This window comes from Gopherus flavomarginatus, chromosome 2, assembly GCF_025201925.1.
Source record: "Gopherus flavomarginatus isolate rGopFla2 chromosome 2, rGopFla2.mat.asm, whole genome shotgun sequence".
Classification (NCBI taxonomy): Eukaryota; Metazoa; Chordata; order Testudines; family Testudinidae; genus Gopherus; species Gopherus flavomarginatus.
The window spans coordinates 17,520,680-17,546,231 of record NC_066618.1 but is presented as its reverse complement, the minus strand read 5'-3'; the positions used below and the strand labels follow the sequence as shown (position 1 = coordinate 17,546,231).

The 25,552-nt window shown below is 46.8% G+C and overlaps 1 long non-coding RNA gene across 1 annotated transcript; it reads right to left on the bottom strand.

Moving 5' to 3' along the window:
• Positions 1-836: 836 nt before the first annotated feature.
• LOC127045058 (uncharacterized) lies at positions 837-25,333 on the bottom strand. Its single transcript, XR_007772611.1, has 4 exons — positions 25,268-25,333; positions 24,630-24,761; positions 2,765-2,833; positions 837-1,290 (listed from the first exon to the last, which is right to left on the bottom strand). It is a non-coding gene; the product is annotated as an uncharacterized LOC127045058 (long non-coding RNA).
• Between the last annotated feature and the right edge of the window lie 219 nt (positions 25,334-25,552).

Genomic DNA, 25,552 nt, shown 5'->3' with positions numbered 1-25,552 from the left:
CATAGCCCATCCTGTGATACAGAGGGATAGATGAAGGGAGAAGGAAAGTGACTGAAGTGGTGGTGGTAGTAACACAAAGAATTTGGAAATGTTATTATGTTGCTGGGAAGGAGATGAATCAGGATTTCTTTCTATCCTCCGCAGCATCTGCAAAGCTCTGAGCAGTGGAGCTGTGTGGTGGGCTGGACACCCTATGGAAACCTGATAGTCTCCACTCAGCAACAGAATTGAGTGTTTCACACTGTGAGGAGTTGGGAGTCCTTTGTGAGGTAGCTTGTGGAGGTAGGGGCAAACTTTGGAAAGCCCCAGGCCCTCGGGACTCCTTCCCCAAAGCAACCAGCGCCAGCTGAGAGCACACAAAGTGAACCAAGCCTTCTTACACCAACCAATATCACCAGACCAAGAGAATCACCAGGGCACTGAACTCAGCAGACTTGCCTTCCACATGGGGAATAGCATTGGTAGGAGGAGCTTTCACAGTAGGAGAAGCTTTCACAGCCTCCTATCATCATATGAATAGTTGTATTAATTTAGATGGACTATATGGGCCAAAGGTGTTCACATAAACAGGGCTTTGGAGCTGTGCTCCAGCTCCAGGCAAAAACCTGCAGCTCCATTGCTCCGGAGCTGCTCTGAACTCCAGCTCCAGGCTCCATTCCAAAGCCATGAACATAAACCCTTGTTTAACATTATCCATCATTAAACAATGTTAAACAAGTTCAAGTTTGGTATAGAGAGACCACCACCTGTTTAATACCATGGCAACCACCCCATCAAAAATCCTTTAAACTTTATTATTAAAGATACAGAGAAGAAAAAAAAGATAAAGCATTTGAAAGGTAAATTATTACATAAGGCTTTCCTTTAAACAATATCCCTTGTTTCCTTTCCATGGAGAGAGTTCTAAAAGGAAGAAATCCCCTCTCAGACTGTCAAACACGGTATTAAAGATGGCAATAAGTGCCCATTTGGGGAAGAGAAAGTTAGTTAAGATGGGCTGGAGCTGTTGCTGCTGATAAAGTCTGATCCTATTTCATTCCAGATGGTGCGTGGGATTCAGCTGGAGCCAGTAGGGGTGGCAATTTTATCTGGGTCCCTCGCGCTGGCTCAGTCTGGTGAGGACATCTCTCAGGATTAGGTCAAAGGTTGTCTGAGGTCCCAGGAGACCATGGAGGTGGCAGCCATGATGGTGAAGCTGGCTTCAGTAGCCTCCATCTGTTCTTCTCTCTCCTCCCCCACAAGTCTTTCTTTAAAGGTCCATCCCCTCATTACTTTGTTCACCAATTAGACCTAATATCCAACACAACAATTTTGATTCATTAGCTTCCAACTCCACATCATCTATTTTTAACAAGCATAATTTCAACAGTCCTATTGCATCACCTTGGCCTTTGTGGTTCAGACCAATTCAGTTTCTCTGATTTTCTTCTGCCTATTCCCCTCAATGCTTCTTACTATAGGTTACGGAAGGGGTAGGCAACCTATGGCACGTGTGCCAAAGGCAGCACTCGAGCTGATTTTCAGTGGCACTCACAGTGCCCGCGTCCTGGCCACCGGTCTGGGGGGGCTCTGCATTTTAATTTAATTTTAAATGAAACTTCTTAAACATTTTTAAAAACCTTATTTACTTTACATACAATAGTTGAGTTATATATTATAGACCTATAGAAATAGACCTTCTAAAAACGTTAAAATGTATTACTGGCATGCGAAATCTTAAATCAGAGTGAATAAATGAAGACTCGGCACACCACTTCTGAAAGGTTGCCAACCCCTGGGTTATGGTGACATCTTATGAATTTACACTCACTTTTTACAGTTAAACTCACAGTTGGGGTAAATTTGTAGGCCCTGTTATCACAATGGCGCTTAGCTCTGAAATTTAGACATCACTACTCACATATGCTGTATTGCTATTAATTTTTGGCCTGCTTGCATTCCACCACTCTCCTATAGTTGCATCCATTCAGCTGTCCATCCTCAGCCTCCCTACCTTTTACCTTTCCTCTCTCTCCCTTCTAAACTTTTCCTCCATCAATTTAATTCTCCCTTTACCAAACTCCCTTCTCTTATTCCAATAATCCCTTCCTTGTCACCAGCTCAAGCTTCTGTCCCACCCACCCTCCCTGGTCTGCATGAGAATGAATGTGATAACCTTCTAGTCACTCTGCAAATCCTGTCGATTTTCCCAAGATCTTTCTGGTGCGAGAGGGTGAGACTGGATGGCAGGAGATTATTACGAGGCAGTTCTTGATCTCTCTAAGCAGAGACTGCTATTAATGCCATGATGTATAGTGGTTCCACAAAGGGAACAGGTTTTCAGTCCACTAAAACTAAACCATTCAATGGAATATCCTTTATGGTCTAGTTATTTGAACCCACTTCCCCAGAGATAAAAGGCACAATTCAGCCCCCTGATTTGCGAGTTAATCTAGAATGAAAAAAATAAAGTAAAACACAACATTAATTTGTAATGTTTTATTTAATCTGCTTGTTAGTGTTCAGCGCCTAAACTGGAGCTGTGAAAGGACTTTTTCTCACTACAGGCTAAATAAAGTACTGTGCTGTTTTTGTAAGCATCTTAGACTTTGCCAGAATACTGCCAATGAAGCAGGCTGGCAAGAGACAGGCACTGTCTCTGTTCTGTATCACGGAAGTAAGTGTAAGGACTCCAGCCAGCACCTCCCATCAGCAGGAATGCAACCAATTAACTCTCAGATGATGTCATTGCATGGCAAAAGTACTTCCCTCTCATAGCACTTACTGCTTTGCCAACTCCAACCTTCAATGTATTTTCCTCAGTCTGGTCCATGTACTGTAATAACTAAGTCAACTGGAAAAAATATTGGAGAAAAGACAAGGAAAAACAGAGTTTAGGGGCAGCTGGAGCCAGCAAAGAAGGCACACTGAGAGCTATAAAGAAGCATTGTGCAACAATTTCTCTCTACTTCAGAGTATTTAGTTCCCCGGGAGCTGGAGAAGATGGGTAATAAGCTGGCCTTTATTTTAAAGGATATCCCTTGGAGTCTCAGCTGCATAAAGATCAGTCTTTGAGGTATATGGAAACAGTGCTAACAGTATCTCTCTTTCAATACTTCCTGCTACTCACGCCATTGAATGGTCGTGGTCCAGCAAAGAAAAAAAAAAAGCTTCTATCCAGAATTGGTCAGCAGGCTATGAAAAAGAAGAGGTGATGAAAACAGGTTAGAAGGAATGGCAGGAAATTGTTTTTTCTTATATAAAATTCATGTTACCATAGCACCTGGAGACACTGATCAGGGACCCATTCTGTTAATTCTTGAATACAGTTTATGTATTTCCTGACCCAAATAGTTTACAATCTAATGCCTAGGTCCTGTAGCCAGTAACACACATGCTTAACTTTGAAGTCAATGAGATTACACATACAATGGAGCTACTCGTGTATGTAAAGTTAAGCATATGTGTAGCTCTTTGCAAATTCTAGGCCTAAGAAGATGAGTGACATATGAAAACAGAGATGACAGATACAGTTGAATATATACAATGTTATAAACCTATCTACCATTGCAAGTTATTTTCTGTATTATTTAAATAGATACATTAAATGCCAATGATGCCCAACTAGCCCTTAATTTGTTTATTTTTTTTTAAATGTTTGGTGGCACAGGTGAGCTTTGGAGGAAAGATTGGAAGTAGGAGAGGGTAATGGCCTTATAGATCACTTCAGGGAGGATTTCCCATGAATCCTGGGCAGTATTTAAAGTGTTTTACCTAGAAAAAACCCTAAAGGCAAATTGCCTAGAATATTCACTCAAGACTGTTAATAGGCCAGTTCAGGCATTCTACTGTGCTAAGCAAAGCACACAACGTTCACCATTCCTGTACTATAAGCACCTGTACAGGCAGTTATGGAATATTTTGCACCCCACATAGATAATTTCCTGTTTTGCCATCATGGTAGAGCTGACTCTGCACCAAACATCTTAATTCTGGTCACCACAAACATGAAAAACAAACAGGCAACACTTCTGGTACAACCTCCACCTGGCAAGAACATTGATGATAGCTGGAATGAGCTAAGAGTGATGGTGAACACAAAATACAGTTTTTCATATGTAGTTTGAAGGTTCCCAGAGGGACTCAGTCTTGTCTTATAAAATGGTTCATGAATCTTCCAGCTAGCAAAATGTAAAGTGACACTAAGTGAAATAAACCACCTTATAATTCAGTTATAAGTAGCCCCAAAAACCATATGACCACATTATAAATTCCTTATTACGAGAAAAGTTCTTGTTGTTTTGAAAGTAAAAAGTGTGGTTACTTTGGCTTTCCAGATAAATCTGTCACAAACAACATATTCGTTATATACCTGTATCTCAATTGTCCAATCCAGTTCTAATGGGCCAACTGTTCTGCATGCATGAGCGTATTTACATTGAATTCTTTTCTTGCAGGTTTCATTTTCCTCGCCCACTCACCAGAAATGTAGTCACTTACTTATACCATCAAGGACATGAAGGCAAGGGGTAGGCATTTCATTACCATGGTGCTAAGTGTACTAGAAATACCTACAGAGCTTGATCCTGCTTCCATTCCAGTCAAGAGAAAACCTCCCCTCGATTGGAATGATCCAAGTTTAAGCCCATAGACAGGGGATCAATTCATTCCTTGACCACATAGAAGACTAAGGTTGGAAGGGACCTCAGGAGGTCATCTAGTCCAACCCCCTGCTCAAAGCAAGGCCAACACCAACTAAATAATCCCAGCCAGGGCTTTGTCAAGCTGGGCCTTAAAAATCTCTAAGGATGGAGATTCCACCACCTCCCTAGGTAAACCATTCCAGTGCTTCACCACCCTCCTAGTGAAATAGTGTTTCCTAATATCCAACCTGGACCTCCCCCATTGCAACTTGAGATCATTACTTCTTGTTCTGGCATTTGCCACCACTGAGAACACCTTAGCTCCATCCTCTTTGATACCCCCCTTCAGGTAGTTGAAGGCTGCTACCAAATCCCCCCTCACTCTTCTCTTCTGCAGACTAAATAACCCCAGTTCCCTCAGCCTCTCCTCAGAAGTCATGTGCCCCAGGCCCCTAATCATTCTCATTGCTCTCCACTGGACTGTCTCCAATTTGTCCACATCCCTTCTGCAGTGCGAGGGACCAAATCTGGACACAATACTCCAGGTGATTCTGGGATGCTTTAACAGGTGTGTTGTAAACAAGACACGAGAAGTCATTCTTCTGCTTTACTCTGCGCTGGTTAGGCCTCAACTGGAGTATTGTGTCCAGTTCTGGGCACCGCATTTCAAGAAAGATGTGGAAAAATTGGAGAGGGTCCAGAGCAGAGCAACAAGAATGATTAAAGGTCTTGAGAACATGACCTATGAAGGAAGGCTGAAGGAATTGGGTTTGTTTAGTTTGGAAAAGAGAAGACTGAGAGGGGACATGATAGCAGTTTTCAGGTATCTAAAAGGGTGTCATCAGGAGGAGAGAGAAAACTTGTTCACCTTAGCCTCCAATGATAGAACAAGAAGCAATGGACTTAAACTGCAGCAAGGGAGATTCAGGTTGGACATTAGGAAAAAGTTCCTAACTGTCAGGGTAGTTAAACACTGGAATAGATTGCCTAGGGAAGTTGTGGAATCTCCATCTCTGGAGATATTTAAGAGTAGGTTAGATAAGTATCTATTAGGGATGGTCTAGACAGTATTTGGTCCTGCCATGAGGGCAGGGGACTGGACTCGATGACCTCTCGGGGTCCGTTCCAGTCCTAGAGTCTATGAGGTGTGGCCTCACCAGTGCCAAATAGAGGGGAACAATCACGGCCAGCAGAGGAGGGAAATGCTTCTACTAATACAGTAGAAAGGAACTGTAAGAAGGTAGTGCTTCTCCCCCAGCTCCCAAAGACATGCTGCCACAGCCTCTCTTAGGCTGTTCTTTTGTCCACACTTAAACAAAAAACAAACAAACATGGTTTCTCAGCTCACGCTGGGCTACAATCCCTTGGGGATTTTTACCTTTTACCTTTCAGGGCCTCACAGCTTTCCCTCCCAGGGGACTCTGGCAGTCCTGCTGCTTCCTACCTCTGATTCATGGAGCCTCCCCCCATCTCTCTCCCCCCCAGACTCCCCCTCTTTTAAAGCCTAATATGGGTCAGCTGATGCAGCACGGGTGCACTGGCCCTGCTCTCCTTCTCTCTCTCTCTCAAAGGGCCAGTATCATCCTGTGACATTCCTCCTCACTTAAGGCCTTGCCCACCCTCAGGGCAACCCTTATCATCTGTACCACCTCCTTTAGGGTACTTTGCTTCGTACAGAGTCTATAGCTGTCCCTCAAGCTCACTGACCTGCGGGATGAGATAAACACTCTTTTCCGAGTGGCCCAATGTTCCACAGTCAGCTGATCTTTTTGTTGTCAGACCATCTATAGCTAGTGTTCTGCAGCCATCAGTTGTTCTGGCAGTCTTCATGACAGGACCCCCAGAGCACTGTTTTTGCCCTTGATTTCTTACCTGGGCCCCAGCTTGCTTGTGAGGAATTGTCTGGGTCCCTACTGTACATTGCTCAGCTTGAGCGTCTGCCTGGGTCTCCACAGCATCCTGGCCAGTCTAGGCCCTGCCTGGGTCCCCACTATACACTAATCAGCTCAAGGTTCTGCCTGAGTCCCCACTATAAACTGATCAGTCTTTGTCATCAGTTTCTGCTCCCTTGCCCCATCTTCTATCTGGAACAGGGGCCAATTCCTGCTCCAGCATTGGAATGCTGCTGTTTCCCACTCTGCCTCTGCCCTAGAGTGATAGTTCTTGTTCCAGTCTATCAACTGAATCGATAATCTTCTGCCAAGAGATGGTTACATCTTCTAGTTCTCAATGATACATTTTTAGCTGATCCTGAGAGCTTTGAAGATGATTGAGGGCTTCCTCTCAGCCACCTCTACTCAAGCTTCCAGCTCCCTCCACTCCTTTTACAATCAACCATTCATCTTTCCCATCCAGAGGCAGCTCTATGTATTTTGCCACCCCAAGCACAGCAGTCAGGTGGCTTTCGGTGGCATGCCTGCGGGAGGTCTGCTGGTCCCACACCTTCGCTGTACCCGCTGCCAAATTGCAGCTGAAGCCTCAGGACCGGCGGACCTCCCGCAGGCATGCCGCCGAAAGTAGCTTGACTGCCACCCTCATGGTGACTGCCAGGCAGCCCCCTGTGGCTTGCCACCCCAGGCACACGCTTGTGTGCTGGTGCCTGGAGCCACCTCTGTCCCCATCTTAGGTTGTTGTTCTATTTTTCCCTGCATCTGGGCCAGAAAACCCAATCTCTCCCCAGGATAATTGGCCATGGAAGGTTCTTGACAACCCTGACACTTAGCCAACTTCTCCTGCCCTAGACACACAGCTCAGCCTCTGCTGTGGGGTAGATGCATGTCTTGCCATGTATGCATGAGACCTGCATATGGGGAGGTGCTGATCCATCCTCATTGCCAACATCTTATTTTCCCAGACAGGAGTCCCCCTGTAACTGGAGTCCATGAGACTTACTGACCATCCTCCCAGTCTGACTAATACCATGTACAGTTGAGACCCAGTGCTATCCAGACTGGACCCTGTGGCAGGGTGCTGCTAGAGAGGCCTTAATCAGCTCCTGCCACTCCAGCCCCAATCAGGGGTTGGGTAGATAGCCTGATACTTGCTTGGTAACTGACCACATCTGCCAGCCTATTAGCAGGAGCTATAAGGCTGGGAGGAAGTGAGAGTAAGGGGAAGGGGGCAGGTGGAGACTAAGAGGGGATGGTCAGACTCAGAAGGAGTTGGGAGTCTCCTAATCTGTTGCTGGCCAAGCTGTTGTAAAAAGTCTCTATATAGTTAAAAACTGGTTGTGGGGACTGGATCACAAATAAAAAGCATGACTGTTGCACCAGCCTGAAGTGTCTCTGAGAAGAGGGGAAGAAGGGCTGAACTGGAGGGGCACAGTGTTCGGCCTGTCTGGGATTCAAAGCCACTGCCAGGGCATGGCTACTAGAGGATGGAGGGAACCGTGCAGTGGCTAACTAAACAACAAGAGAAGCTGCAGAAAACCCTACAGGCCTTCCAGCAGTCCCACCAGGTGGAGAGGCAGGCCTTATTTGCCTGACACACCAAACAACAGAAGACCCTCCAGGACTTCATCAGGGAGCAGGCCAGTGCACAGCAGCAGCTCCTGCACTGATGGGTGAGGCCCCTGAAAAGTGATAGCAGCTGCATGCCAGGGTTGGGACTCTGTAAGATGGACCCTGCAGATGACCCCAATGCTTTTTTGTATACATTTGAGACGGTGGCTATGGGCTCTGGAGTGGCCCCTATCTGGCCAGTGAGACACAGGCTGCTTATATGGCCTTAAGTGATAAACAGGCCAAAGATTATGATGCAGTGAAGGCAGCCATCCTAGACTGGATGGGACTGTCCGTGGAAAAGTACAGACAGAAGTTTCGGGTGGCCCGGGTTTGCAGCCCCAAGCTTTTGCCCAGATGCTCATGGACAGGGCCACTCAGTAATTGAGGCCAGACACCCAGATGGTGGGAGAGATTATGGACAGCAGAGTTACCATATTTGAACTTTCAAAAAGAGGACACTCCCTTGGGGGGTAGCCCTGCCCCCTATCCACTCCCTCCCACTTCCTGCCCCCAACAGAACCCCCAACCCATCCTCCCTGCTCCTTGTCCCTTGATTGCTCCCTCCAGGACCCCTGCCCCTAACCACCCCACCCCCTATCTAAGCCTCCCTTCTTCTTGTCCCTGACTGCCCCCTCCTGAGACCCCCCCCCCAGCCTAACTGCCCCCCTAGGATCCCATCCCCTACCTGTCCCCTGACTGCCCCACCCCCTCTGCACACCATCCACCCCCTGACAGTGTCCCCCCCAGGACCTTGACCTATCCAACCCCCCCTGCTCCCTGTCCCCTGACTCCTCTTCACATCCCTGCCCCTTGACAGGCCCCTCAGAACCCCTGACCCATCCAACCCCCACTGCTCCCTGACTGCCCCCCAGGATCCCCTGCCCCTTCTCCAATCCCCCAGCCCCCTTACCGTGCTGCTCAGACCAGAGTTTCTGGCTCCACTCAGAGCCACACATGCTGCCACGCTCCCCTGTGCAGTGCACAGCCCCGCCCTCCAGAGCGCTGGCAGCGTGGCATGCTGAGGCTGCAGGGGAATGGGGAGCAGGGGAAGGGTTCTGGCTGCTGGAGGCCCTGATGTGAGCGGTTCAATCCAGCCCGGCTGCTCTGTCAGCTGCGCTGCACTCTGCATTAAGAGGAAAATCCAGGACCTTTTTAGATTTTTACCAAGTCCTCCAGGATGGCTATTTAAAACCCAAAAATCCAGACATGTCCAGGATAATCTGGATGTATGGTAACCCTAATGGACAGGGTGATCCTGGAACAATTTGTGCAGGGCCTCCTGGAAATATGTGATTCTGGGTACAGCAGCAACAGAGGAATACAGTAGAGGCCACTGTCAAATTCACTGAAGAATACACACAGAGTCAGATGTTCCTCAAAAGGAGCGTCAGACAGGCTGGGATCTGGACTGGGGGAAGAAAGCCTGAGGAACCCCCTTCACACTCCCCTCCCCCAGGAGAAGCCTGGAGAAAAGAAAGGTGGAGAACAAGAGAGCCTCTAGTCATCCAGGACAGTTGGTCTGCTGGCGCTGCAGGCGGCCGGGACACAAGTGCAGAAATTGCCCAGAAATGGAGTGTGGGCTAGCAGAGTTTTGTGGTTGGATGAATGGTGGAGGGAGGAAGCAGGGGCAAGGACTGGCCACCATCCCCATGCGAGTGTGGAGGATGCCCCAGAAGGACTTAGTGGACATAGCGTTGGCCCACTCCCTCATTCAGAGAGGGCTGGTGAAGCCCCAATGGTTTATCTCCGGGGCAAGAATGATGCTTGAGTACATCCATGGGGAGTGGAGGCCCTGACTTGTGGTCCAGGAGCACCTGGAGGTTGGGGACCATTTTGCCTGGCAACACGTGGGTGTGGTAGAGGATTGCCATACCCCATTGTACTGGGGACAGATTGGGACCCCATTCCAAAGGGGAAAGGAGGCTGTGGGGGGACCCCTGGCAAGAAGGGAGACCCCTATGCCCAGCAGCCCCAGGGAGAGGGAAGACCCAGGTCACCAGAGGACAGGAGAGAGAGAGACACTCTAGACAACAGAGACAGAGGGGAGATCAGGAGAGGGTGAGGGACCGAAGGCCTTGTTATAGAACCCCAGGGGAAAGGGCCTGAGGATGGGGGGGGGGCAGGGAAGGGTCCCAAGGAATGCTTGAAGGTGGAGCCTCCAGGCAGGGAGAGCCTCACCCCCCTAGGCCATACCCCATGATACTGGGGACAGATTGGGACCCCATCCCAAAGGGGCCCTTCCTAGTCTGCCATGCCATTCAGGCTGCTTCTGCCCATTCAACTACCAAGGCTGAAATCGCCTTGCCCCACTCTGGGCTCCTACAGGAACCACTCCAGAACCACTTTGTCCATGGTTTTCCTCTATTGAATCAATCTCTACACAACCACCAGGCAGCAAAGTCCCATAATCTTTGAACCATGATGCATGGTCATGCCCCTGGCAGGAATGGTTCAGCCTGAAACTGCTGCCTGTATACATTAAGCATCAGTCCAAATCTACCTAAGACAGCAGCTTTCACCACAGGACAGGAGCCCGCCTGCTCATTGCTCACCACCTGGTGGTCTGCCTGTGCTTCACCCATCAGAAACAGTGCTATATGGGCCTCCCAAGTTGATTCTTCCCAGCCTACTGCACTGCCCAATCACTCAGAGGTATGGAGGAAGGCCTCCAGTCATCCTTAGGACCCAGCTTCACCAGAGCTAGCCTCTCTAGGACCAGCTGAGCTTCACAGAGACCCTTAGCCCAACTGCTTCTACAACCACTCCTGTTATTGGAGGTGGGCTTCCAGTCACCATTGTTGCATGGCAAATTGTGCCTCCTGTTGCTTCTGCAAACTGCAATAGCAGTAGCATAACGTGGGTCTGTTCCTGCTGTCACTGTAAAGTAGCTGTTGGCTTGTGCTACCTCTGGTGGTGGTGGTGGATCACCACCTTCCCCATCTTTCTTGGTCACCAAAATGAGGCGGGGGTAATCAATGTTTGGAGGCTTCAGTTTCCCCTTGATTGATTCCAGAGGTCAATAGCCTGCCTGTGTTCTCCACCACATGCAACAAGGGAAGGCTTCTCCAGCTCCCAAAGACACTGCCACACCCACAGTCTCTAAGGCAGTTTTATTGTTCAAACATTAACAAATAATTTCTTGGCTCATCCTGGGCAACAATCCCCAAGGGATTTCCCCACCCCACCCCCCAGCTTCCCCTCTCAGGTGCCGGTCCTGCTGCTTCTGTCACTTTCTAACTCTGAGCTTGTCTTCACTACCAGGGAGATCAATGATGCAGCAGGTGTCAATTTAGTGGGTCTTAATTAGACCCACTAAATCAATGGCAGAGCACTCTCCAGTCACTCCCAGTACTCTAGCTCCCCAAGAAGAGTAAGGTAAGTCAGTGGGAGAGTGTCTCCTGGTGACACAGCCCCATGAAGACACCAGGGTAAGTTGACCTAAGCTATGTTGATTCCAGTTACATTATTCACGTAGCTGGAGTAGTGTAACTTAGGTCCACTTACCCTAGTGACGTAGACAAGGCCTCTGATTCACTAGGTCTCTTCTCCCCGCCCCCCCTCCTCCGGCACCCTCTTTAAAGCCCAATCTGGATCAGGTGATGCAGCACAGGTGCACTAGCACTGCTCTCTCAAAGTCCCACTGTCACCCTGTAACAGACTCGAAGTACAGTCTGTTAACCGTGGCCTTATCTACACTACCGGGGTAAGTTGACCTAAGTTAGGGTAGTCAGCTACATTATTCACATAGCTGGGGTCAATGTAGCTTAGGTCGACTTATTCCGGTGTCTTCACTGTACTGTGTTGATGGGAGACGCTCTCCCATCAACTTACCTTACTTTTCTCGGGAACCTGGCGTAGATGGGAGAGCGCTCTGCCATCGATTTAGTGGGTCTTCACTAGACCTGCTAAATCTACACTTGCTGCATTGATTGCAGCTGCGTTCATCTCCCCGGTAGTGAAGATAAGCCCAGAATCTCACCAGGGTAAGGTGACTGTTGCCATTAGCCTAATTGTGACTAAGTAGATAACCCATTTTAATTTATGTTGTATAAAACTTTTCAAGTTATTTCACAGTGCTTCCAAGCTTTCTAGGGTACCAGTTTTTTGCTCAGCACCTTCATAGAATGGCATCCGCTTGGGCAGATAGTCCAAGAATTTATTTCAGTGATAAAAGTTAAATGTATGGATAAATTAATTTTCCACATGCTAGATCTAATCCACTTGCATAGGTAGCTTGTCTGGTTTCCAGGATGTTGTAATCATATGGTATGTTGCTAATTGTTGTAGGAGGGTCTCCTCCAGGGCACCCCCTTATGGCTTAAGTTTGCTCTGCAGGCTCGTACCTCAGTTTCTCTCTTCAATCTTTTTAGTCCACAGGTCTCTGGGGTCAGACAGGCTTCCTTGCTGGATTATATAACTGATAACTATATCAGCCTTTTTCCCCTTGCATCAGGAGTCCATAGCCCCCTCGTAGTACCAGACTGGGATAAAAGCACTTTCCCTCTTTGGATTAGGAATCCAAACCATTCCTCCTGAGCTGGATTAGAGTATAAGCAGACTCTGTCCTTAAATCATGATCTTACAGGACTCCTCCTAGGCTGTACAAGAAGTCCCTCCTGGGATAAGGAGTTCCCCAGTCCTCTTCTCATGGCTAAGTGAAACTGTAAGCAATCTGTCCTTGGGTCAGGAGTTTACAACCCTCCTCTTGGGGCTGGATCACAATTCCTGCCAGTTGCAGGCCTTGGCCAGCTTCTCTTCAGCTGGCTCTTATTTCATACTTGGCCCCCTTTCCTTGAAGCAGCACAGAGAGATGAGCCTGCTCCTGTCTGTTAGGAAGGAGCAGGAAGCATATATACTGCCCTGCTCCTTCCCAGGGCTTGTCCTCGTTGACCAGAAGAGAAGGGATCCCTGCCTCACCGTGCACTACAAGGCTCCTGATCTTGAGCCCTTAAACAGACACTCGCCTGGGTTTTCCCACTACCAATTGCTAACTCACCAGGTCCACTTCCTCTCTTCCTGCTCCAGCCTCAGCCACTTCCTAGGCTTTCATTTGTTCTAATGTTCCTGGAATGGAGTCTTCTGATGCCCTGTGGTCTTAAGGAGTCAGTATATCTCATTACATTAATATAAAGAGGTTTCAGAGACCATTAGAAAGTACTATAGTTTGGATCTTCTCCCTTTTATTTCCACACCCCAACTATTAAACTCAGTGATGGGAGAGACCAATTATCCTTGCTGAAGAACATGAAGAATTATAACACATGGAAACACTCATACAATCAAAGGTCACTGATCCATAGACATTCTCAGATTGCTTTCTAATTAAACCAGAGAAACCACCAACCCCATCCTTTCTGACATCTTCAAAACTGCTAAGACTAAAACCATCGATCTTCTGTGAGGGTTACAGAAACAAACAAGCATGCTACAGTGCTGACATTCATCACATCTCCATCCCTGATGTCCTACACCAGATTGATTGTTCTCTGACCTGCCACTATGTGAAAATGCAAGATAGCATAGGCCATCTTTAAGTGGTCTTAGCCAGTAACTATTCCTTGAAAGTTTTATTGTGGTGGTGGTCCTGGAATTGAAAGTTATTAGTCTAGGGAATGAGGTAATTCAACTTGAACATATTCATACATCATATCCCATCCTGTTAAAAAGGGAAGGAGGTCCGACATGCATCAAGGATGTATTTATCAATGTGAAAGAAAAATTAAAAAAAAACTCAAAAGTCATTCAGGTGACAGAGAAGCTCCCTTTTTGATCCTCTGCATATCACTACATCAACTCTCCTGGTGCAAGACTGTTTCAGTTTGTGTTGCACTACATAAAATATGTTCCGAGCCTCCTGGTAAAACTAGATACATGTTTTGTCCAGCTAATATGTAACTTCTAGCATTTATTATTGGAGGGAGATTTTTGAAGCACAACACAAAGTTGGGAACCCAACTCCAATTTGCGGTTCTGAAGAGCTCCCCTTTTGGAAGAAAAGGTGCAGACTCAATTTATGTGCCTTAAAGGCCAATACCCATGTTCTTTTCCAACATTTCACCTGTCCTAGGAATGTCACACTCGCAAACCATTTCCCTTTTCTCTTTGTCTTTTCCCTCATCTATCATCTACTTACATTGCACTAGCAGTACTGGGGAAAAGGGGGGTACATGAATTAGGCAGTGTTCTCTACCATAAAATTACCTAGAGAAGACCTAAGCTAAGGAAACATTTTGAAAATATTAGCGTGTCATGAGTCCTGGCCATCTGATAGAGCAGGGGTGGCCAACTTCTGAAGAGCTGCATGTGGCTCCAGAGCCGCAGGCTGGCAACCCCTGTGATAGAGTATCAAAGCTGTTTGACAGAGAATTTTTCTTGTCACAATCCATGTGCTTCCAAGCTTGCAGAAAAGTAAAGATGAATAAAAAGAAGTAGCTGGAATTTCCAAGCCCTTAGAAAGATCAAGATTAGAAAAAGTACAATATTGGAATATTTTCTGCTGTGTCCATTGAAGATGGAGCTGCTGAAACAAAACTGGTAATCACATCATTGTGATTCCAGAGATTACAGCTGTCATGCTATTGCATATTCTTGGGAAAGTCCACAGAGAAAAGGCTATACTGTGCAGAAATGCTTGAAAAATTATTTGGGCTGTGGCAGGCAACCAACATCTATTCATTACAGTCTTACAACAGTGAACTAGCCCTTCATCTTGCACTAGACTTATTAAAAAAAATAAAAAAGACTGAGAGTGACTATAAATGTGTCCCTTGAAGCAAATTATGGAAGACATTATAGGAAGACTGGTTTCAAGACAGATTTTTCAGCTTAATGAATTCCTTTCAAGCAAGTGTGAAAGCTGTTTTGAGACCACTGTGAGCATAGCTATAGTATTCTGATAAGACTTTAAGGGGTCCATGCAATTCTGTTCTTTTCTCTATTCTTGGTGAGGAATTGGAATCAGACATGGAAATACCAGTTCTTCTTCAAGTAGCATCCCTATGAGTGCTCCACTTCAGGTGTGCATGTACCTCTTGAGCCCTTGATCAGAGATTCGGTTAGCAGTCTGTTTGGCCTGGGCAAACGCCCTATGCCTCCTCATGCTGGATACCGAGGCTATATAGGGGTGTGTGGGTGGACCACTGTCAGCTCCTTCTCAACCACCTTGGCCTGAGACTGAAATGGCATGTCCACCTTGAGCATGCCTCAGCTTTTCTAATATCTCCATAATGATTAACATATCTATAGTTCGTTGTTAGTATAGTTGTTAGATAAGTAGTGAGAGGATTGTTTTACTTCTCTCTTTCTCCTTGGGGAGAGAATTTTTTTTTCCCCCTAGCAGGGCACTCCTGGCTTTCCAGGTTTCAAACATTGTTGCTCACAGATATAGCCTCTCAGCAGGAGAGGCAATATCTGTGAACAACAGCCACTCTAAGTGTGCCCTTTGCCTGGGGGCATCCCACATCTCTCAGAAGTACAACTTCTACCTGGCCCTCAACTTCAGGGTACCATAGAATCATAGGAGGTTAGGGTTGGAAGAGACCTCATGAGGTCATCTAGTTCAACCCCCTGCTCAAAGCAAGACCAATCCCAACTAAATCATCCCAACCAGGGCTTTGTCAAGCTGAGCTTTAAAAACCTCTAAGGATGGATATTCCACCACCTCCCTAGGTAACCCATTCCAATGCTTTACCACCCTCCCAGTGAAACAGTTCCTCCTAATATCCAACCTAAACATCCCCCACTGCAACTTGAGACCATTGCTCCTTGTTCTGTCAAGAAAGGAAAACCAGGGAGATTAAATTCAGACTGCTAATGATGGAACGCTCCCTTAGGCCAGCTTCTGAGTCAGGTCAGAAGGCACCTCCCCTTTCCCCTGTACATCTGTCTCCAGACAGATCTAGTGCCCCTTCTACCTCAGTGCAGGCTTCCCCTAAGAAAAGGAAGACTTTGGAGACTTCAGGGAATGCTTCCAAACAGGGCCGGCCTTAGGATTTATGGTGCCCTAGGTGAGATTATTAAACTGGTGCCCCTGTGCCTGATCTGCTCTTAGCAACACAAACATAAGCTTACAGTATTGGAAAACTTGCCACATTCATGTTATTAAAACCAGTTTAACTTAATTAAGCACACTGTAATGCTGATGGACTAGCACTAAAGAAGCAGCACTATAGAAAAAATTCTGATATGACAGAATGATGCAAATAATATATTTTTTTTAATTTATCAAAAATTTATTGGAAATTTATATGAAGAGGTATTGAAACAAAGATTGCTTTTAGTTAAAAACAAATCTTTCTGGCTTTTTTGGCTGCAAAATCAGTAATAATGTCATCGTATGACAAAGACAAAGTCATGTCTTCTTCGATTGCAAGAATAGCAAGACCAGTTAAGCGTTCCTGACTCATGGTAGAGCGGAGATAGTTTTTAATGAGCTTTAGTTTTGAGAAACTCCGTTCTCCTGATGCTACTGTTACAGGAATTGTCAGTAGAATACGAGTGGCAATGTGCACATTAGGATATATGTCAACAAGTTTGCGGGTATGAATAAACTGTACAATGTCCATAACCGATTTTCCATGTGGCAACATTGATGACAGTGTACTCAATTCTTCGTACATTTCAAGTCCATTTAAATCAAAACTATCACCGTGCTTCAGGAGGCTCTCTAGGTTCTCGCACTTTGTCATTAGTTGCTCTTGTTTTCCTATTTCGTTGAATTTAGTTATGTCATACAAAAATCCAAACTGTTCATGGTGTACTTGCAAGGTATTAAACCTTTCATCAACAGCAGATACTGCTTTATCCATCACAACATTAAAAAATTCAACCTTAAATTTCTTTTCTGGATCGTCTCTGGGCATGATCTGCTGTACAGATTCTTCACAAAGAAGTGTCCCTGGCCTTTTTAACTCATATTAACTATGTATTTACTTTATGAAAGTTGGAGAAAACATTGTGAAAACGTAAAACATTGGCTGCCCAAATTCTGGGCTGGCAAAAGTTATACTGACTCACAGGGAAAAAAAAAAAGCAGGAGAATCTTAGTACAACATATGGTCACTCTATACCAGGGGTCGGCAACCTTTCAGAAGTGGTGTGCCAAGTTCACTGTAATTTAAGGTTTCGCGTGCCAGTAATACATTTTAATGTTTGTAGAAGGTTTCTCTCTATGTCTATATTATATAAATAAACTATTGTTATTATCTGAGGTCTTGGCCACCGGTCCTGCTCAGGCCACTGCCAGCTGAGTAAATGAAACCCCAAACCGGCAGTGGGCTGGTGGCTGGAACCCTAGACAAGGATCCCAGGCCCTGCTCAGCCCGCTGCTGATCTGGGATTCTGACCACCAACTCCTGCCAGCCAGGATCCCGGTCGCCACCCCCGCCCTCCCCCCAGCCTGCTACCAGCCTGGGATTCTGCTCACCCAGGTTGGCAGGAGGCAGAGTGGGGCTGGCAGCTGAGCTCCTGACTGATAAGGGGCCGGCAGCCGGAACCCCGGAGTAGCAGTAGGCTGAGTGCTGCTGGCACCCCAGACTGGCAGCAGACTGAGCCACTTAACCCCCCACCGGCCCTGCTCAGCCCGCCACCAGCCCGCTCAGCCCGCTACCAGCCCGCTCAGCCCGCTGCCGGCTGAGTGAATGGAACCCCAAGCTGACAGCAGGTTGAGTGGTTTAGCTGGCCTGCTCAGCCCACTGCCAGCCTGGGATTCCTTGGGGGTCCCCAGGCCAGCAGCAGGTGCTGAGTGGGGCCAATGGCTGGTATCCCAGCTGGCAATAGGGCAGCAGCCGGAACCCCAGAGCAGTGATTGGTATGCAGCAGCAGGCTGAGCGGCTCAGCCCGCTGCTGCATACCATCAAAAATCAGCTCAACTGCCACCTTTGACACGTGTGCCATAGGTTGCCAACCCCTGCTCTATACACTAGTAAGGAGATGAGCATATTACAGTTGTTGGAGGGCTCTGTTTAGCAGTAACAGGCTATAGGAAAGTCAGTCAACATTTTTTGTTTCTCTGATGAAAACTGGCCCACTCCCTGCCTCAAACCAAACCTGTCACTAATAATTGTGAACAACTTAATTTTCTGTTTTTGGCTAAGATATTGATTTTTTTTTTAAATATTGAAATTGGATTCAGGACTGTTAGCAAGAATTTTTGGCAAACAAAGTTGTTAAATACCAATCTAAATGGCAACACAGTACTGCTTTCATGCTTGGCTCACTCCCCAGCCTGCTGGTCCAACAGCTGCAATAGACCCCAAAATCCACCTCTTGGGGTGCAGAGTGGCAACAGCAGCAGCAAACCCTCAGGTGCAATCACACGCCAATGGGCACCACCACCAGCCTTACGGACCATGGTGAAGTTAGCACAGCATCTGATCTCAGACAGGTCACCCATGGAGCCACAGCAGCTCATCTTGCCCTGTGCAGCTCCCCCCAGATGAGACGAATCGCTGGCAGCTGCCAGCCCGGGGAGAGACGCTCCCCAGCTAGGGTGGCCAGAGCCAGATGTCCTGACTTTATAGAGCCAGTCCTGATATTTGGGGCTTTGTCTTATATAGGCACCAATTACCCCCACCTAGAGTGACCAGACAGCAAGTGTGAAAAATCAGGACAAGCAGTGGGGGCGGGGGGGGGGGAGGTAAAAGGAGCCTATATAAGAAAAAGACCACAAATATCAGGAATGGCCCTATAAAATAGGGATATCTGCTCACCCTACCCCAACCCCTTGTCCTGATTTTTCACACATCTGGCTAACCCCAGCCAAGCCCTGTGTGACATTCCAATCCTGGCTCGCTGCCCAGGAAGTGAGTTACTTTCACTTTCATTCCTCAGCAGGTAGCCAGCCTCCCCTCCCCCGCAGCACCTCACCCAACCCAGCCCTGACGGAGGGGAGGGAGGAGAGAGAGAGGGGTGCTCCTGGGGAGGAGGGAGAAAGGAGGGGGTGCTCCATGGGGCAGGGGGGGGAGAAGAATGGATGTTATGGGGGACAACAAAGGATACTGGTTCCAGAGCCACAGAGCCTGCCTCACCTCACCTCAGCCAGGGGGAAAAGAGTCACACTCACAGGTGAGCTCCTTTCCCAACCCCCACCCCTTCCCCTTCCCAGAGACCCCAGCAGCCAATCCCATTCCTCAGACTGTGCTGCATTCAGCTCTCTCTAGGACCCAGCAGCCCTGCTTCTACACTGTCTGAGCTGCCTGCAGAGTGGTGCCCCCAGGCAGAGTGAGGCTCTACGCGGCTGCCTATTCTGCCTATGCCTAAGGACGGCCCTGCTTCCAAAAAGGAGGAGTGTGGACTCATCTTAAGGAATCAGGTCTGAAAAAAATCCAGGTCCCTAGTTAGATCTACAGTTGCCTAAGCCTTGACCTCTCAACTCAGTACAACCGCATCTGCTCTGACCCCTCAGACAGAGACCAACACCTACAAAATCTCCACCAAGCATTCTCAAAACTACAATACCCGCACGAGGAAATAAGGAAACAGATCAACAGAGCCAGACGTGTACCCAGAAGCCTCCTACTGCAAGACAAACCCAAGAGAGAAACCAACAGGACTCCACTGGCCATCACATACAGCCCCCAGCTAAAACCCCTCCAACGCATCATCAAGGATCTACAACCCATCCTGGACAATGATCCCACACTTTCACAGGCCTTGGGTGGCAGGCCAATCCTTGCCCACAGACAACCTGAAACATATTCTCACCAGTGACTGCACACTGCACCATAATAACTCTAGCTCAGGAACCAATCCATGCAACAAACCTCGATGCCAACTCTGCCCACATATCTACACCAGCGACACCATCACAGGACCTAACCAGGTCAGCCACACCATCACTGGTTCATTCACCTGCACATCCACCAATGTAATATACGCCATCATATGCCAGCAATGCCCCTCTGCTATGTACGTCGGCCAAACTGGACAGTCTCTATGGAAAAGGATAAATGGACACAAATCAGACATTAGGAATGGCAATATACAAAAACCTGTAGGAGAGCACTTCAACCTCCCTGGCCACACTATAGCAGACCTTAAGGTGGCCATCCTGCAGCAAAAAAACTTCAGGACCAGACTTCAAAGAGAAACTGCTGAGCTTCAGTTCATCTGCAAATTTGACACCATCAGCTCAGGATTGAACAAAGACTGTGAATGGCTTGCCAATTACAGAACCAGTTTCTCCTCTCTTGGTTTTCACACCTCAACTGCTAGAACAGGGCCTCATCCTCCCTGATTGAACTGACCTCGTTATCTCTAGCTTGCTTGCTAGCACACATATATATACCTGCCCCTGGATATTTCCATTACATGCATCTGAGGAAGTGGGTATTCACCCACGAAAGCTCATGCTCCAAAACGTCTGTTAGTCTATAAGGTGCCACAGGATTCTTTGCTGCTTTTACAGATCCAGACTAACACGGCCACCCCTCTGATACTTAACTCAGTACTGTTAAGTTGAAGGACTCCTCCTCCAGTACAAGTGGAGCAATGAAGTTCCAGAGCACGAAGACGACACAGCTCTGATAGGGCCTTGGTACCTTCTACCAGCAAGGAAGGCAAGCTTAGACACTTGGGATTGGCACGGTCGAGTTCAGCCCAGATATTTGTACCCAGCACTGAGCAAGCAACTGCATCAGATACCCGTGTCTACTTCAGTACACCCACCATCAACAGTACCACTGGCTTCAGCAACCGTGGCCACAGCATCACTACTGGTCCCCTACTCGGTATCACAGGAGTTCAGTTCATCTATTATCAAGAGCTCCTTAGTGTATCTGGAGTCCCTGCTCCTCATGGGTACTGAGCTTCTCTCAGTACAGAGGTCCTGATCTCCATACTACTATCCTCTGGTACCACAAGACTCTCCATCATTTTCTGCTCCCACTTTGGATAAGATGAAGGAGACTTCCAGATGGTCTCTTCTATTTCTGTTCACGCGTCTTCAATATATCCCTTCAGGAATCCATTCTTTGAAAATCATAGGAAAGATCAGATTCATTATCTAGGATGGTGAAACCAACCCTGCATGACACTCCCATTTCTGTATGAGCTGCTCCCTGCCACCCTCCCAGATAGCTATACTGGGACCCCCAGACTGCCTATTGATGGCAATTTGCCAGACCACTGACAGACCATCTCATAAGGAGGCTAGAGTTGTACAACCAATCCCCAGCGGAGGAGATGTTTGAGGAGCAGGAAGCCAGGGCAGATAAAGAGGCCTCCACCACCATCCATAGCCAATTACTTTTGGCAATTTCAAGATGACACTCTTCAAATTCTTCTTGAGGATGTCAAGGGTTCACAGCACAGACTGTTGGATATCCTGTAGTCAGCAACACCTCCAGGGTGGCATTATCCATCAGTGAGGTGCTCCTAGATCTGGCTAAGACAGTGTGGGAGATTAGTATTATGTCCTCTCTAAGGATTCAGACTACTTGTTCTCCCACCCTCCACCTAGCTCCCTGGTAGTGGATGTGGTAAATGAGCAGGGTAAGCAGCACCTCTAAGTCTGCCCCATATGAAAAGGGATAGAAAAGTCTGGATCTCTTTTGGACAAAAGACCTATTCATTAGCAATTCCTCAATTCAGGATTGTGAATTATCAGGTGGTCATGACCAAATATAATTTGTAAAATTATAACAGATTCACAGCTTTTATTGAACATCTGCCACAAGAACATGGGGAGCAATTCCAGACCACTGTCTCAGAGGGCCAAATGGTGGCCAGAATTTCTCCTCAAGCATCCTTAGAGCAGTGTCCACAGCATGCCAAGTCCATCTCCACAGCGGTGGTTATACACAGGGCATCCTGGCTCTATCTCTTGGGCTTTCCCGAAGAAGTACAGAACACTATGGTTGTTAACTGTTCTTGGAAATCACAGGATGAGTCACTGCATTATCTAAAAGGACTCCAGTGCTACTTTACAATCCCTGAGCATATCTACACCTACAAATAAAAGGTTTATTAGGTCACAAACTGGCAAGAGATAGCGTCCTGCTCAGTTTTCTGCGTTCCACAGATCCATTGAAACCCTGCAGAAAGAGACATATATTAGAGAGAGGGCCACTCAAATGCCCTCCACAGCCACCCAGCCATCTTCAAAGCAACAGTTTTGGTGGACTGACTGAAGGTTTGAATCCTCCGACACCTCTGGACTTACAGCTGCGCCCATTAACCCACCTCCTGCAGTTGGAGACCACCTTGCCTATTTCCAATATGCTTGGAAGCAGATTACTACAGTCATCTGGTTCACAGAGGTCATATCAGAGGGCTATATCATCCATTTTACATCACTCCCTCCAAGTGGTGCTGGAGCAATTTTTATAGTGGGGATGCTGAAGGCTTTGGATTATTACTACTTCAAGCCAACATCCATAGTTCCAGCACTCATGCTCCCTCCCCTTCCAGACTTCTTCCCCATCTCTCATCAGGGATCCCTTTTCATGACCTTCTACTGAGGCAAGTGAACTCTCTCCTTTGACTAGGAGCAATAGAGTAGGTTTCTTGTCCTCAGATGGGCAAGGGGTTTTACTCAAAGTATTTCTTGTGCCAAACTAGGACAGAGTGAACACCTCTGATCTAAGACTTCTGAACAAGTGTGCAAATTCTCTAAAGTTCAGGATGCTGACTCTGGTAGCTATAATTCCTTCACTAGAAAAAGGGGATTGGATTTTGGCCCTGGACCTACAAGATGGCTATTTCCATACAACAATACACCCATCACACAGGAAATACCTGCACTTTACTATACGCCAGGATCATTTCTAATACAGAGTGCTTCCCTTCAGCCTTTCCCCAGCCTTAAGGGTGTTCTCAAAACTCCTGGCAGCTTACCTCCAAGAAGCAGCAGTCCTAGTCTTCCCATATCTCAGCAACTGACTACTCAAGGACTATTCCTACAAAGCAGTTCTATCATCTACCCAGATGGCCCTTGGTCTGTTCCAGGAGTTGCATCTGCAGCTGAATATGAATATATATATGTCTTAAAAAGAGAGTCCACATTAACTCCTGTGCAGAAAATAATGTTTATGTATTTGGATTTGTTGATAGTGACAGCCTGCCTTCCCTTAGACAGATTCGTAACCTTGTCAGGTCTGCTATGGGCAATTCAGGGGATCTCTCAAACCACAGTAAGGAATTGTGTCCCAGGAGCTGAAGACATGGTAGCTTGCACCTTTGTAACCAATCACACAAGGCTACATCTCCACTGCTTCCAGGGTTGTCTCAGAAAGACCTATTCTCCAATCAGACACACGTTGCACAGACAGGTGACAGTTCCTCTGCAAGCGAGGAACTCAGACTGGTGGAAGGATTACCTCAACATCTGTGCAGGCATTCCTTTCTGTCACTGCATCTCATCAGTGACTTTCAGGAATCATAACATTCAAAAAACAATAGGAGAACACTTGAATCTCTCTAGTCACTCAATAACAGACCTACAAGTGGCAATTCTTCAACAAAAAAACCTTCAAAAACAGATTCCAACGTGAAGCTGCAGAACTGGAATTAATTTGCAAACTAGATACCATCAGATTAGGCCTGAATAAAGACTGAGTGTTTGGGTCATTACAAAACCTAAACCCAATTTCCCCAACACTAATTTCTCCCTACTGTTACAGACAGTTGACAAGAAGGTGTGGGTAATGGGCCACTCTCTTACCACTTCAAAAGAGATTTTTCCTCCCTTGGTATCCTGCTGTTAATTGATTTATCTCATTAGACTGACCTCACACTTGGTAAAGCACCCCCGTCCTTTCATGTATTTATACCTGCTCCTGTATTTTTCACTCCATGCGTCTGATGAAGTGGATTCTAGCCCGCAAAAACTTATGCCCAAATAAATTTGTTAGTCTCTAAGGTGTCACAAGGACTCTTTGTTGTTTTAACAAATGTATTATTGTTGGAATGTGAAACCCACCTCAATACCCTCACAACTCAGGGCAGATGGACAACTCAAGAAGCCAGTCTCCACATCAATCTGTTGGAACTCAGGTCTGTCAGGAACACTTGCCTTCATTTCCTACTCCCCATCAGGGGAAATTCAGGGACATGATGGACACTGTATTCTGCATGTTCTGCATCAAGAAGCAGGGAGGAGCAAGGTCTCCCTCCCTATGTGCTGACACCATTAAATTATGGAATTGGTGTATATAGTTCATCAGATTCAAGTTTCAATGGTGCACAACAGCTGATGTCCTCAGCAGACACTTCTCAGAAGATTATGAATGGTAGCTAGACACCCAAGTTCTCCACAGCATACTCCTAAAAGGAGGACTGCCAGAGGTGGATCTCTTCTCCCCCACCAGGAACAGGAAGTGTCCTCTTCTCTGCTCAAGAGGGGTCTGGTGCACCACTATCTGGGAGATACTTTTTTCTATCTTGGAAGAAGGATCTGTTCTATGCATTTCCTCCAATGTCATTGATGCTAAGGGTGATGAACAAGATCAGACAGGAAAGAGAGTTATCCTTGTAGAGCTGATCTGACCCAGGTACCCTTACTTACTTCACTTATGTGTCCAGCTGCAGTTCAGGCTCCCGATCATTCCTCATTTCCAGCACATGCTTCATCCCAACCTAACAGTTCTCCACCTCAGAGAATGGCTTTGTGATGATTCATGGGGTTAGAGTCCTCCTGCTGTATGGAAATACAACAGGTGTTACTGAATGGAGGAAGATCAACCCACACTACTTAGCTGCAGAAATGGAAGAGATTCTTCTATTGCTGTTGATATTGCTGCTACCTGCCTGATTAAATGCCACTTAGTCATCCTGGATAATCTGTTGGATCTTAAGAAATCAAGGTCATCATTTAATTCAGCTAAGGTCCATTTGGCTGCAGTATCATCTTCTGGTAGGAGGATTCTCCACACTTGCTCATCCTGTATCATCTAGGTATATTCACGGTTTGGAGAATCTCTACTCACAGATTATAAACCATCCCAACCTGGGACCTCAACCTGGTACTCAATTACCTTACAAGGCCTCTATTTAAGCCAATGGCAACCTGTTCTCAGTTGTCATTATCTATGAAGACAGACTTTTACCACATCAGCCTGTAGGAGCAGGGAGATTGGACCTTTGAACCCTTTACAGTATCCTTTAAGGACAAAGCCTCTTTACATCCACACCCTAACTGCTTACCTATGGTCCTATCAGAGTTCCACTTTAATCAGTCCAGTCATTTACCACTGTTTTTCCTGAAGCCACACAATTCTCCGCAGGAATCCTGTTTACGTACCCTGGATGTTAGAAAGACATTGGCTTTTATTTAAATTGCTTGGCCCTCTCTAAGAAATCAGCTAGGCTCTTCATTTTCTTGGCAGATAGATTTATGGGGTCCTCAATCTCTACTCAGAGACTATTGAGGTGGTAAGTAATAAGACATCCAGATATGATCACCCTCCTCCTAAAAAAAGGTAATAGCAC